Raw genomic sequence first — 14,605 nt, forward strand, 5'->3', positions numbered from 1 at the left:
GAAGCAAAGAGAGAGCATGAGAAAAGACTGGCTGCCAGCATGAAAGGAAATCCCAAAGTTTGCTATCAGCATATAAAAAATAAAAGGTTAGTAATGGAGGAGTGGGGCCGATTAGATACCAGAAAGGGGATTTACACATGGAGGCAGAGGGCAGAGCTGAGTTATTAAATGAATACTTTGCATCTGTCTTTACCAAGGAAGAAGATACAACCCAGGCAATGTTGAAAGAGGAGGAAAGTCAGACACTAGAGGGGTTTAAAATTGACAAAGTGGAAGTTTTAAATAGGCTGTCTGGACTTAAAGTGGATATAGCACCAGGGCCCAATCAGATGCATCCAAGGATACTGCGGGAAGTGAGGGTGGAAATCGCAGAGGCACTTGCTATTATTTTTCAGTCATCCTTAGACTCGGGGGTGACGCCAGAGGACTGGAGAATTACAAACGTTACAACCTTGTTCCAAAAAAGGGTGCAAAGTTAAGCCCAGTAACTACTGGCCAGCCAATTTCACTTCAGTGGTAGGAAAACTTCTAGAAAAAGTAATTTGGGATAAAATCAATAGTCACACGGACAAATGTGAGTTAACTAACTTGCTGGAGTTTTTTGAGAAGGTAACGGAGAGGGTTGATGGGGCAATGTTGTTGATGAGGTGCACAAGGACGTTTAATAGGCAGTTTGATACAGAGCCACACAACAGACTTGGAGTTAGGTCACAGGTCAGCTATGGTTTCTATGAATGGTAAAACAGGCTTCAGGGACGACATGTTCTCTTCTTGTTCCGATGTTCTTTTCTATAGCACATTTAGAAACGTTTTTTATTAACCAATGATGTAATGTTGAAGCATAGTCACTATTGTTCTTTTTCCCAAATATATACTTCATTCATAACTCTTAAATTCCCCCTGGAATGGCCGAGCAAGCAACTCAGTTGTAGCCAACCACTACAAAGTCAATAAGGAATGCAACTGGACGGACCACCCGGCATCGACCTCACACCGAAAAGGACAACAGTAAACCCACCCCTTTCAACCATGCAGAGTCCCCCTTACTAACAGTGACAAAATTGCGAGAGCTGTCCCATAGACTAGTCAAGCAACAGCCTGACATAGTCATATTCATGGAATCATACCATACAGACAATGTCCCTGGTACTTCCATCGCCATCCCGGGTATGTCCTATCCCACTAGCAGGACAGACCCAGCAGAGGTGTCAGCACAGTGGTATACAGTCGGCAGAGTCTATATAGTTTCAAGCCCTTGCTGCAGCTGTAGTTATATGATTAGCCAGGACACTGTCCCGACATGATTCAGGAAAAGGCCATCCCAGTGGTATAGCTGCCTCTTTCCCCAATGCTGACAACGTGAATAGAAACCATTTCTCCCACACCAATCTTTGATCCACACATTCAACTCTCTAATCTTATTTACCCATTGTCCATTTGCTCATGACTCAGGTAGTATTCCACAGATCATTACCTTTGTTATTCTTTTCTTTTTGCTAATTTAGCGCCAAGGTGCTCACACTCCCTCTGTAGAACATCTTTGTAACTATGTCGATAGTGTCCATGTGGATCACGACAACTGGATCTTTCTACTCTCACTCCAAGTTTCTCTCCAGTCCTGAGGAGATGTCCTTAACCCTGGCACCAACAGACAACACAGTCCTCAGGTACAGAGAACAGTACCTATCGCCTTAACTATACTTTCCCCTATTACAACTACATTCATTTTTACTCCCCCCCCCCGCTTGAATGGCCCCCTGCACCATGCTGCTTTGGTCCGTTTGCTCATCCTCCCTGCAGTCCCTGCTCTCGTCCACACAAACTGCATAAATAGTAAACCTGTTGGACAAGTACAAGGGCTGAGGCTACTCCATTGCTACCTTCTGGATCATCTGACCTGCCTCACTCATAGTCACATCTATCATTGTAACCCGTATTCCCTTCACCCTCATCTGCTTCTCTAGATTCCCTTAGTACATCGATACTATACTATTTAACCACTCCCTGTGGTAGTGAGTTGCACATTCTCACCACTCTTTGTGGATGGTAATTTCTTCTCACTTCCCAATTAGATTGCTTGGTGATAATCTGACATTGATGGCCTCTAGAACTTCACCACAAGTGTAAACATACTCTTTGTATACACTCTAGCAAAACATTTCACATTATAAAGACCTCAATTCAGTCACCCCTCAGCGTCATTTTTCCAGGAGAAAAGAGACCCAGCCTGTTCATCCTTCCCTGATATGTAACCCTATGCATTTCTGGTATCATCCTTGTAACTCTTCTCTGCACTCTCTCCAGAGCCTCTATATCTTGTTTACCATATTGTTACAATCGAGGTGGGCACAATGCACAGTCAATTCAGTCCCATCACTCCAAAGGTCACAGCCACCCAACCGGAAAACAGCCAAATTAAATCGCTAGTAAATCCCCAGAATAAAACAGACCAAACCAGGCATCTTTAGACAACAACAAATTAACTATTTATTCAAACTACATCTTAAACATTATGAAGATAAACCTATGGAACCATAGAAAAATACAACACAGAAGGAGGCCATTCAGCCTGTCGTCTCTGTGTCAGCCAAAAAACTCGCTATCCAATCTAATTCCACCTTCAAGCACCTGGTCCATGCCTTGCAGGTTACAGCACTTCAGCTACATGTCCAGGTACCTTTTAAATGAACTGAGGGTTTCGGCCCCCACCACCATTCCCAGCAGTGAATTCCAGACACCCTCTGGGAGCAAAGGCTTTTCCTCATGTCCCCTCTAATCCTTCTACCAATCACCTTAAATCTGTGCCCCCTGGTAATTGACCTCTCTGCTAGGGAAACAGGTCCTTCCTGTCTACTCTATCTCGGCCCTCTCATAATTTTGTACACCTCAATTAAGTCATCGCTCAGCTTCCTCTGTTTCAAGGGAAAAAAGCCCTTGCCTATTCAATCTTTGCTCATAGCTGCAATTTTCAAGCACTGGCAACATTCTTGTAAATCTCCTCTGCACTCTCCACAGCGACTAAGTCCTTCCTGTAATGTGGCAACCAGAACTGCATGCAATACTCCAGCTATTGTCGAACCAGCGTTTTATACAGTTCCAGCATTACATCCCTGCTTTTGTATTTTCTACTTCAGCCAATAAAGGAAAGCATTCCATATGTCTTCCTCACCACTTTATCTACCTGACCTACCACCTTTAGGGACCAGTGGACATGCCCTCCAAGGTCTCTCACTTCTTCTACCCCTCTCAATATCCTTGAGTTTATTGTGTATTCCCTTGCAATATGTGCACTCCCAAGTGCATTACCTCACACTTCTCCGGATTGACTTCCATTTGCCACTTTTCCACCCACTCAACCAAACCATTGATATCATTCTGGATTCTACCGCCATACTCTTCACCTCGGTCTAAAGACCTTATACCTTCCTATTTTAACCTCACTTCCCCATTCACACACACACATTCAAAAATCAGTGGTTAACCTTTTATTATAATGATGTTTTACGACCGAGGTGGTAGGAGAGCACTGTTAATTCAGCCCCATTTCTCCATGGGTCACAATGTCAGTACTTTTTTCCCACGTACCGAAACAGCCAATTAGATACTCTATTTGTCCCCAGGATAAAACACACCAGCCAGGTTTCTTTAATCAACAACAAAGATTAACTCTTTACTATAAAACTAAGTCTTAATCAATAGGAAGTAAATCGATATATGAATTGAGATATTAAAGCTCCTTATTTTCCCTAGCCCTCATGACCATACACATACATCCAAAGAATGGTTAACCGAGGGGGGGAAAGGATTTTGGTTTACAGCTGTTTCATAGAAATAAAAGGAATAATAAAAAAAAAAGTCTGACATGATCTGGAAGGTTGCTGTTCGGTCTGGTGAGGTGTCCCAAAGCCAATTAGTTTGATGCCACTCGAAGTCTTTCCTGGCGAGGTTGATGAACAGTCTGTGATGGTAGGCATTCAAAGAACTTCAATAGTAGAAGGCTTCACATAAGGTCTTCCATCAGGTGTGCAACAACAAGGGTCTTTCAGGTCTTTCAGCAGCAGTATAGCAGTAAAAGGTTACTTCCAAAAGTCAGGATTTCTTAAACCCAGGAGACAACAGTACAGCTTGATGTAGGGATTCTTCAGAGACAGGAAGCAATAGGAATCAGCTACGTTTGAAATACAGGGTTTCTACTCAAGAGATGCAGAATTCCTTTCCAGAGAGATAATCCTTTTTTTGGGTCCTCTTCTGATATTCCAACAGGTCAAAATCAAATTTCAAAAGCCTGCTTTTTGTTCAAACTCACAGGTTTTTCAAAATTCAAAAGTTGAAACCAAAATCTTCCTGAAACAAGTCACATTCTCAATTATAAATGCTCGCTAATCATAACAGACTGCAGCTCTGAGGTCAACCCCCTGCTGGTTTCCTTGAAATTCCCTGCATTCCAGTCCTTGTTTACCAACTCAGGTTCTGTTGAACATCCTTTCAAAACATTCATAAAGTTCAATTATTTGCAGGTATCTCATTGTCCACTTAAATCTTTTTTCAGTTTAAATAAAAAAAAAATGAATCTTAAGTTTTAAAACAAACAAAATTGCCATAACAGTAGGTTGTCTGTCCTTTACCAACTTCCTTCTTCAATACCAGATTATGACCAGCTGCTCTTCTGCATCAAAAAAGAAGTTTGTAATGGCTAGGGCTGATAGTCTCTCAGATCATTCGGAGTTACCCATTAGTGACCTGATATTCCACGATCAGATCTTGCTTGTTTGTTTTTGTGAGTTTCAAATGCTGGGTGATCCTGCTGGATGTGGTTTTCCAGCTGGGTTTGGAATGAGACAGGTTATTTCCAGGGCACCTTTTCTAGCCCATTCTCCTAATGCAGTGAGCAGAGGTAATCCTGAAGAGGGCTGTTCAGACACAGCAACAAGCAATGAAACAACCTTCCTCCTTGATTAAGAATGAAGCAGTGATAACTACCACCTTTGTGGCAGGTTGTGACTAGAAGCTCCCAGATTTCACGATATTGCCTCTGTCACCACTAGCTGATCATCAAAGGGCTTGAGAAAATTTGCTAACCATAGAAGGGTCTGTACATGGTGTTTTTTATAGTGGGAGGTCTGTTGTACAGCAGGCTGCACACTGTCCTGACGGTGCATTGTCTGGTTTCAATGGTCAGGTGAGCTGTATAATTAAGGACAAGGCCCTGCTGTAACCTTTCATCCACCTTCACAGCCATCAGACGTTACACTGTTGAAGGATGTTATAGCAGTGGGACATATTAAATCACAGTCCTGCTGACCATGTCACAGGGTGTTGCAAAGTAGGTTAATGGGGACTTTTAATGTCTTGGATGCACCGCCCTCCACGTCACCCCACCTTAAACACCCTGCCGCTGTGCTCCACAACTGCTTATTAGTCAGGAGAGTTCCTGCTTATTTTGCAGCTAGTCTCCATATCTGGAGGTTGTTCTGTCTATCCACCAGCCATCGACATGGTTGGTGGCTGCAGCTCATCCCTAACGAATGATTATCTGTATAACATTCAATGGGTATTGTCATGACTGAGGCAGGAGGAGTGCACTGTATTTTCTAGTTCCACTTCTCCACAAGTCACAACATATATTGCAATGGTTACCCAGTTACCAACACCCCCAATCATATACACTATTGTTTTATATCCCAGAATTAATTACACCAACCGGGTTTATTTAATGAATAACAAACCTATCATTTTATTATGAAATAAGACTTAACCAGTAATGAAGCAAAGCATTAAAACACAGATAGAAAGGTGAAAGTTCCCTTTCTAAATTTGCCCAATTACAGTCACACCATTCTGAAAAAAAATATAGCAAGTCCCTCTGCAGAGGTTTGTTACTAAACAATAAAGTCTACTTGCCAATTCTTGATGGAAAAAAGAAAGATATGGAAGGAAATCAGTTCTTCTTTTTTGTCTGGCATCCAGGTATGTGGAGACGGGTCACTGGGATCGTTTCTGAAGCAGTTCATTCTGGAGATGTCACAAATTATCCGAGTAGGCTTTCCAGGAGAAATGTTGCATCAAGATTTTGCACCAGCAGTCACTAGAATTACAGGATTTTTTTCAACTTCTCACAAGCTATGCAGCACCTGGGATTTTAGCTCTCCCACACTGGATCTTTGCAGGATTTCTTCAAAGAGATAGAGAAGAAGGTGAGCTGGGAGTTTTCTTTTACCTTGGCAGGAAAAGCAGCAACTGGCTTCAAACAGTTCACACCCAACTGCTGAAAACAATGTCCAAATCCCTAACAGAGAGTTAACCTCCTGACCTCCATAAACCTTGACATGTGGCTTCTCTGTAATCATTTTTTCCCCAGGTCACCAAGGGTTTTGTTGTTTACTGAGCCCAAAACACATGTAGTTTCCAGCACAAGTGGATTTCAAACAACATCTCAAGAGACATTTCGGTGAACTTGGTAAAAAAAAAACACATCCATGGAATCTTTTCAGTTTTAACACAAGTCCTCAAAAATAAAATAGTCAAAAAATGGAAGCACTTTCATAACAGTATACTATCTTCAGGATGCCCAGTTGACAGATTCACACTTCAAATATTTAACAAAGAGAATCCCAAATCCACTGTCTCTACAAGAACTGGTATTTCAGCAGCAAAATTATTTTGAACAATCCTTTTTATTTTCTTAGCTTCCCAAGCTGAAGGACATTTCCCAAACTCAGCCATCACAGTTATTTAGAAACGAGCTACACTGGGATCAGGATGATTAACATGTTGAGCATTGCTAAACATGACTAGCTTCCTGTTCTTTGGGTCACCAAAGGATGGGAACTTAAGTATGCAATCATCCGGATTTAATTTTCTTCATTTTTTATTTTTCCTTAAAACATTCTCTCCTTTAGGGTGTTTCATCATAGTTCTTTTCTTTTTCTTTTGGGCCTCCTTATCTCGAGAGACAATGGATACGCGCCTGGAGGTGGTCAGTGGTTTGTGAAGCAGCGCCTGGAGTGGCTATAAAGGCCAATTCTGGAGTGACAGGCTCTTCCACAGGTGCTGCAGAGAAATTTGTTTGTTGGGGCTGTTGCACAGTTGGCTCTCCCCTTGCGCCTCTGTCTTTTTTCCTGCCAACTACTAAGTCTCTTCGACTCGCCACAATTTAGCCCTGTCTTTATGGCTGCCCGCCAGCTCTGGCGAATGCGGGCAACTGACTCCCACGACTTGTGATCAATGTCACACGATTTCATGTCGCGTTTGCAGACGTCTTTATAACGGAGACATGGACGGCCGGTGGGTCTGATACCAGTGGCGAGCTCGCTGTACAATGTGTCTTTGGGGATCCTGCCATCTTCCATGCGGCTCACATGGCCAAGCCAACTCAAGCGCCGCTGACTCAGTAGTGTGTATAAGCTGGGGATGTTGGCCGCTTCAAGGACTTCTGTGTTGGAGATATAGTCCTGCCACCTGATGCCAATAGTACTTAACTCCAATAGATCAAAAGTAGTATCTGGTTAAGTCTGAGTGCACAATCAAGTGTTATGTTTCTTCTTTCGATAAAACATCATCTCTCTGTGAGGACCTAGTATGTTTAACCAGGATGGGAGTAACACTCTCTATAAGGGACTGCTGGTTTAAAGTTATTACAGACCTATTTCTCTTAAAATCTGAACTTATATATTTAAAAGCCACACACGACTGACTCAAAAATGTAAATTTAACCCAAATTTTATTCATAGCATATTTCTCAACATGCTGCATGATAATTTTTATGTTTTTATTTAGAGACACAGCACTGAAACAGGCCCTTCGGCCCACCAAGTCTGTGCCGACCAACAACTGTCCATTTATACTAATCCTACATTAATCCCATATTCCCTACCACATACCCAACATTCTCCTACCACCTACCTATCCAAGGGGCAATTTACAATGGCCAATTTACCTATCAACCTGCAAGTCTTTGGAGGTGGGAAGAAACCTGAGTACCCGGGGGAAACCCACGCAGACTCAGGGAGAACTTGCAAACTCCACACAGGCAGTACCCAGAAACGAACCCGGGTTGCTGGATCTGTGAGGCTGCGGTGCTAACCACTGCGCCACTGTGCCGCCCTCAGAAGTTCTCCTTTATGATACCAATGAAAAATTGTGCGATCTGCTTTTAGTTGAATGCAACCTATTTTTACTAAAACAGATCTCACTTAAAAATACCAAACCCTGGAGGCATTATGCTGGTCATAGATACATTTGTTCAGTTTCCACCGTTTTCCTACTCATCTGCTCTTTCTTTGGGCAGCTTCAGAAAAAAAATACTTCTTTCTGAAAAATATAGCTGTGCAGAAATGTGGTTTTTCTATTAATTTACCTACACTCCCATGGATAGAACATAGAACAAAAAACAGTACAGCACAGTACAGGCCCTTCGGCCCACGATGTTGTGCCAAACCTTTAACCGACTCTAAGATCAAACTAACTACCTACCCTTCATTTTACTATCATCCATGTACCTATCCAAGAATCGCTTGAATGCCCCTAATGTATCTGCTTCTACTACCACCGCTGGCAGTGCATTCCACGCACCCACCACTCTCTGTGTAAAGAACCTACCTCTGACATCTCCCCGAAACCTTCCTCCAATCACCTTTAAATTATGCCCCCTGGTGATAGCCCTTTCCACCCTACGAAAACGTCTCTGACTATCCACTCTATCGATGCCCCTCATCATCTTGTACCCCTCTATCAAGTCACCTCTCATCCTTCTTCGCTCCAATGAGAAAAGCCCTAGCTCCCTCAATCTTTCTTCATAAGACATGCCCTCCAGTCCAGGCAGCATCTTGGTAAATCTCCTCTGCACCCTCTCTAAAGCTTCCACATCCTTCCTACAATGAGGCGACCAGAACTGAACACAATATTCCAAGTGTGGTCGTACCAGGGCCTTATAGAGCTGCAGCATAACCTCGTGACTGGGCCATGAAGATAAAGAATAACAAGGGTGAGAAAACATTGTTGGGAGTTGTTTATGGACTCCCTAACAGTAGTTATATCATTTCTAAAAGCGTTAAAGAAGAAATAATTGGAGCTTGTAACAAAACCAATGTAATAATTGTGGGGAAATGTAATCTTTATACAGACTGGACAAATCAAATTGGTAAAGGTAGTCAGGAAGATGAGTTTAAATTATGCATTTGTGAAAGTTTCCTGGAACAATCGGTCTGGAGCTGAGTGATCTTGGCTGAAACCAAACTGTACATCAGTGAGCAGGTTTTTGCTGGGTAATTGCTCTTTGATTGCATTGTTGATAACAACTTCCATCACTTTGCTGAAGATTAAAACAGACGAATGAGGCGGTATTTGACCAGACTGGATTTGTCCTTTTTGTGAACAGGACAGAGCTGGGAAATTTACTATGTTCTGTTCACTGCCATCATTGAAGAGGAGCCTCCTCCTCCCATGAAGTTGTCTAATTATCCAAAACACTTCCATGAATGGGTATGTCAGGATCACAGAGCTTTGATCTTTTTGTATCAATTCTCTTTGTCGAGGGTTGTCCAACATACAGCCCGTAGACTAGCATCCAGCCTGCCAAAGGTTTCCATCTGGCCATGGGTGTAAACTGTACCCAGGGCCATTCCTCATCTTCACCAGGGCTCCGTAACTGGAGATGAGAAATTGCCCATTGTTAGATCAGCTTTTCAAAAAAGATCGCAAGTCAGTTTCACAGCTGACAGCTGCTGTATCGGGAGCAGTGGCTTCTGAAATTTGGACAGATTTGGGGATTTCCAGCTGGAAAACGTTGAAACAGTCCGAAGTTCAGAAACCACTGTTCCCGATGTTAGTAACTGTCAGCTGTGAAACTGACTTGTGATCTTTTAAAAAACTGACCAACCATCAGCTGATTGTTCCCGCTATATACAACTGTCAGAGAGAGAGAGAGAGACCGGGGGACAGAGACAGTGAACGAGAAAGAAAGAGAGAAAGGAGCACAGAGAGAGGGGGACAGAGAGAGAAAGAGACAGAGGGGGACAGAGTGAGAGGGGGGGACAGAGAGAGAGGGGGACTGAAAGAGAGGGGGGACAGAGGGGGGCAGAGAGATAGAGAAAGGGGAGAGTGAGAGAGGGCAACAGAGAAAGGGAGAGAGAGAATGGACAGAGAGAAAAAAGAGCAAGGGGGATAGAGAGAGATAAAAAGGGGGCAGAGAATGAGACAAAGGGGGGCAGATAGAGAGATAGAAAGGGGACAGAGAAGTTAGACAGAACATCGAGAGAGAAAGGTGGCAGCGAGAGGGGGTGAAGAGAGAGAGAACGGGGGCAAAGTGAAAATGGGGACAGACAGAAAGTGGACAGAGAGAGAAAGGGGGATGAGATGAGGACACAGAGAGTGAGGACAACATGTAGGGAGAACAACACAGGGGTGGGGGACATGGGAGAGAGAAACAGAAAGAGGGAAGAGATTCATTCAGATTACTCCTCACAGAATGACATCTATCCAGAATACTCCTGCATCAATTGTGCAGGCAAAATTTGACTACTTGTGCAAGAACAAAAATACCAGGGATCCCACAAAATCAGTGTCCAGAATAGTGACGAGAAAGTAAGTCGATAAATTAGACTTCTCATTCAAAGCTTCTTCACAAAAATGCACGTTTGTTGTTTTGAATAATAGTAAGATAAATGTTTAATGCCGTTATCCTTATGAAATTGTCTCAACAGTGCCCACCCCCATTTAAGACAAAATTTGTAATGTGGACACCCCATGTGATAAGGTTGGAAACCGCTGGTCTACAACATGTTGCTTCCATTCATTACCATGTGTTGTAGCTTCACAAGTTTGGTGCCTCACTTTCTGTATGCTTCGTGTTGTCTCTGGCATGATCTCCTGCATTACTCATTGAAACGGTGTTGATCAACTGGCTTGATCATAATGTTAAAGTTTGTCTGAAAATGAATATTCATTGAAGCTTCAGAGGATGAATGGCAGGCAGAGTGAAGGAAATTACAGAACATGGAGTCTTGGTGGTCGAAGTTATCACCACGAATGCTAGGGCAAAGGGATGGAAAATTAACATGGATATTGGAGCAGATGAGAGTGCTGAGTGGAGGGTAGCATGGATGAGAGTTTCAACAGCACGTGCACTGCAGAGTGAATGGAGAACTTTCACGTTGTGGAAATAGGTGATCTTTGTGAAGAGAGAATATGAGTTCATGACACACATCGTGGGGTCGAACGGGAAGCCAAGACTACAAACATTATGGTCCCGGCTGAGAGAAAGGCCAAGGAGTAGTCATAGAGATTGGAAGGTCCAGAGTTTGTGCTGTGGACATGAAGGTGGTGGCTTCTGTCCTCCCAATGTTTAACTGGAGGAAACTGTTAATCGTAAATAATTCACATCATTCAAGCAATCTGAAACCCAGTGGCAGTGTAAGGGATGGGTGTGGTAATGGAGAGGTAGAAATAGGTGTTCTCAGTGTACATGTGGAAGCTGACCCTATGTGTTCTGATAATATCTCCAAACGGCAGCTCGGAGATGGAAAGAACAGCTGGAGGGCTAGAGTAATAAAGTGAGGTTACTATTGGCCAGCAGGTAAGAGTAGAACCACACGAGGAGAGTATCAGTTATCTGATGAATGGATCAGAGACATTGAAGGAGAATTGCATGGTCAACCATGTCAAAGATTACAGAGAGACTGAGGAGGTCTTGTGGAGGGATTGTGCACCACAGTATCAGTCACAGAAGGTGTGATGTTTCACTTTCTTTGGGACAGTTTGAATATTGTGAAAGGGGTGGAAACCTGATTGAAGAGAGTCAAATATGATATTATCAGAAAGATGTGCACGGATTTGGGAGACAACAACATGTTGAAGGAATTTGGGGAGGAAGGGAAGTGCGAGATTGGATTGTATATTTTCTAAGAACAGAGGACTTGGTCTTGACTTTTGAGGAAGGGGTGGCAATAGTCATAGAGTCACAGATTTATACAGCATAGAAAAAGTCACTTCCGCCCATCGTGTCCTTGCCGGCCATCAAGCACCTATCGATTCTAAGCCCATACGCGAGCACTTGGCCTGTAGCCTTCTATGCTATGGTGTTTCAAGTGCTCACCTAAATACTTCTGAAATGTTGTGAGGGTACCTGCCTCTACCACCTGTTCATGCAGTGCATTCGAGATTCCAACCACCCTCTAGGTGAATTGTTTTTTTTCCTCAAATCCCCTCTAAACCTCCTGTCCCTTCCCTTAAATATATGCCCCTGGTTACTGACACCTCCGCTAAGAGAAAACATTTCTTTCTATCTAACCTATGAATGCCCGTCATAATTCTGTATACCTAAATCAGGTCCCCCCTCAGCCTTCTCTGCTTTAAGGAAAACAACCCTAGCCTATCCAGTCTCTCTCCATAGCTGAAATGCTCCAGCCCAGGCAACATCCTGGTAGATCTCCTCTGCACCCTCTACAGTGCAATCACATCCTTCCTACAGTGTGGTGCCCAGAACTGTACACAGTACTCCAGCTGTGGCCTAACTAGCATTTCCTACAGCTCCAACATAACCTCCCTGCACTTAGATTCCATGCCTCGGCTAATAAAGGCTAGTATCCCATAGACCTTCCTAACCATCTTATCTACCTGTGCTACTGTCTTCAGTGATCTTTGGACAAGTACAGCAAGGTCCTTCTGACACTGTGTACGACCTAGGGTCCTACCATTCATTGTATATTCACTTGCCTTACAAGTCCTCCCAAAAATACAACACCTCACACTTCTCAGCAAAAAATTTCATTTGCCACTGCTCTGTCCATCTTATCAGCCCATCTATATCGTCCTGTAGTCTAAGTTTTTCCTCCTCACTATTTACAAGACCACCAATTTTTGAGTCATCTTCAAACTTACTGTTCATACCTCCTATATTCGCATCCAAACCATTAATGCACACTAAAAGCAACAAGGGTCCCAACACCGATCCCTGTGGTACACCATTGGTCACAGGATTCCAATCACAAAAATAACCCTCGACCATCACCCTCTGCCTCCTGCCACCAAGCCAATTTTTTGATCCAATTTACCAATTGCCCTGGATCCCCTGGGCTCTTACATTCTTGATCAATTTCCCACAAGTGATCTTATCAAATGCCTTACTAAAGTCCATGTAGACTACATCAATTGCTTTACCCTCATCTACATAACTAGTGACCTCCTCGAAAATTTCAATCAAGTTTGTTCAACATGATCTCCCCCTGACAAATCCATGCTGACTATCCTTGATTAATCCCTGCCTTTCCAAGTGGAGATTAATCCTGTCCCTCAGAACTTTTTCCAATAGTTTCCCAACCACTGATGTTAGACTCACTGGCCTGTAATTACCTGGTTTATCCCTGCTACCCTTTTTGAATGATGGTACCACCTTCGCTGTCCTCCAGGCCTCTGGCACCTCTTCCGTAGACAGAGAAGATTTGAAAATTTATGTCAGAGCCCCAGCAGTCTCCTCGCATGCCTCACATAGCAGCCTGGGATACATCTCATCTGGGCCTGGGGATTTATCCACTTTTAAGTCCGATAAACCCATTACTACCTCCTCCCTTTCAATGTTAATTTGTTCAAGTATATCACAATTCCCTTCTCTGATCTCTACACCTGCACTGTACTTCTCCATAGTGAACACAGATGAAAAGTAATCAGTTAAAACCTCACCTACATCCTCCAGCTCCACTTTGGTCCCAAATGGGCCTTATTCATTCGCTGGTTATCTTCGTTTTTTTATTCATTCATGAGATGTGGGCATCACTGGCCAGGCCAGCATTTATTACCCATCCCTAATTGCTCTTGAGAAGGTGGTGGTGAGCTGCCTTCTTGAACCGCTGCAGCCCTCAATATACAGATAAAACACCTTGGGATTTTCCTTTATCTTGCCCACCAGTGTTTTTTCATGCCCCCTCTTCGCTCTCCTAATTACTTTTTTTAAGTACACCCTACACTTTCTATATTTCTCTACAGCCTCCGCTCTTTTCAGCAATAGTGGTTTTGAAAGGGATGGGGAAGAAGGTGAGAGTAAAGACACCTGTCAAATATCAACTAATATCGGGACCAAAAACAGAAACAGTTATTGTTGGAGTAGTAATAAGCTCAAAGCTTCAGGAGGCAGCTTTCATGATCAAATTTGCATCGAGATTGTGGAGAGATCGGAGAGAGATTGGTGAAAGCAGTTGCTTCAGCACAGAAAGGGTTGGTTTGGTGAACACTCGAAGACTGATTTCAACAGGAGCAGGTGAACAGTTGCTCTCAACGACTGAGGGCTAAAAGCTGCTGGATTTTTCACATGTTGTTGGAGGTAAGGGAGGAGGAGGTAAGGGAGATGGGTTTATAAAGTCTGATGGTAGAGAAGAAGAGACACAGGGGATATCTTTGCATTCCAGGATGACCCTGGAGAAATGGCCAGATAGTGGACAGTGAGGCTGCTTCATGTGGTCCAGCATGAACCAGTTGTGGAGGAGCAACACTCAAGAAACCATCCCATGGATTATTAACAGCAAATATGAGGCCAGAACAGGACATTCTATGAGTGAATAGGACAGTAAAGGTACCAACAAAGACTAAATGTTTCTCTAACATTTTAAATCATTTT

Source organism: Heterodontus francisci, chromosome 42 (genome assembly GCF_036365525.1).
Source record: "Heterodontus francisci isolate sHetFra1 chromosome 42, sHetFra1.hap1, whole genome shotgun sequence".
In the NCBI taxonomy this organism is placed as follows: domain Eukaryota; kingdom Metazoa; phylum Chordata; class Chondrichthyes; order Heterodontiformes; family Heterodontidae; genus Heterodontus; species Heterodontus francisci.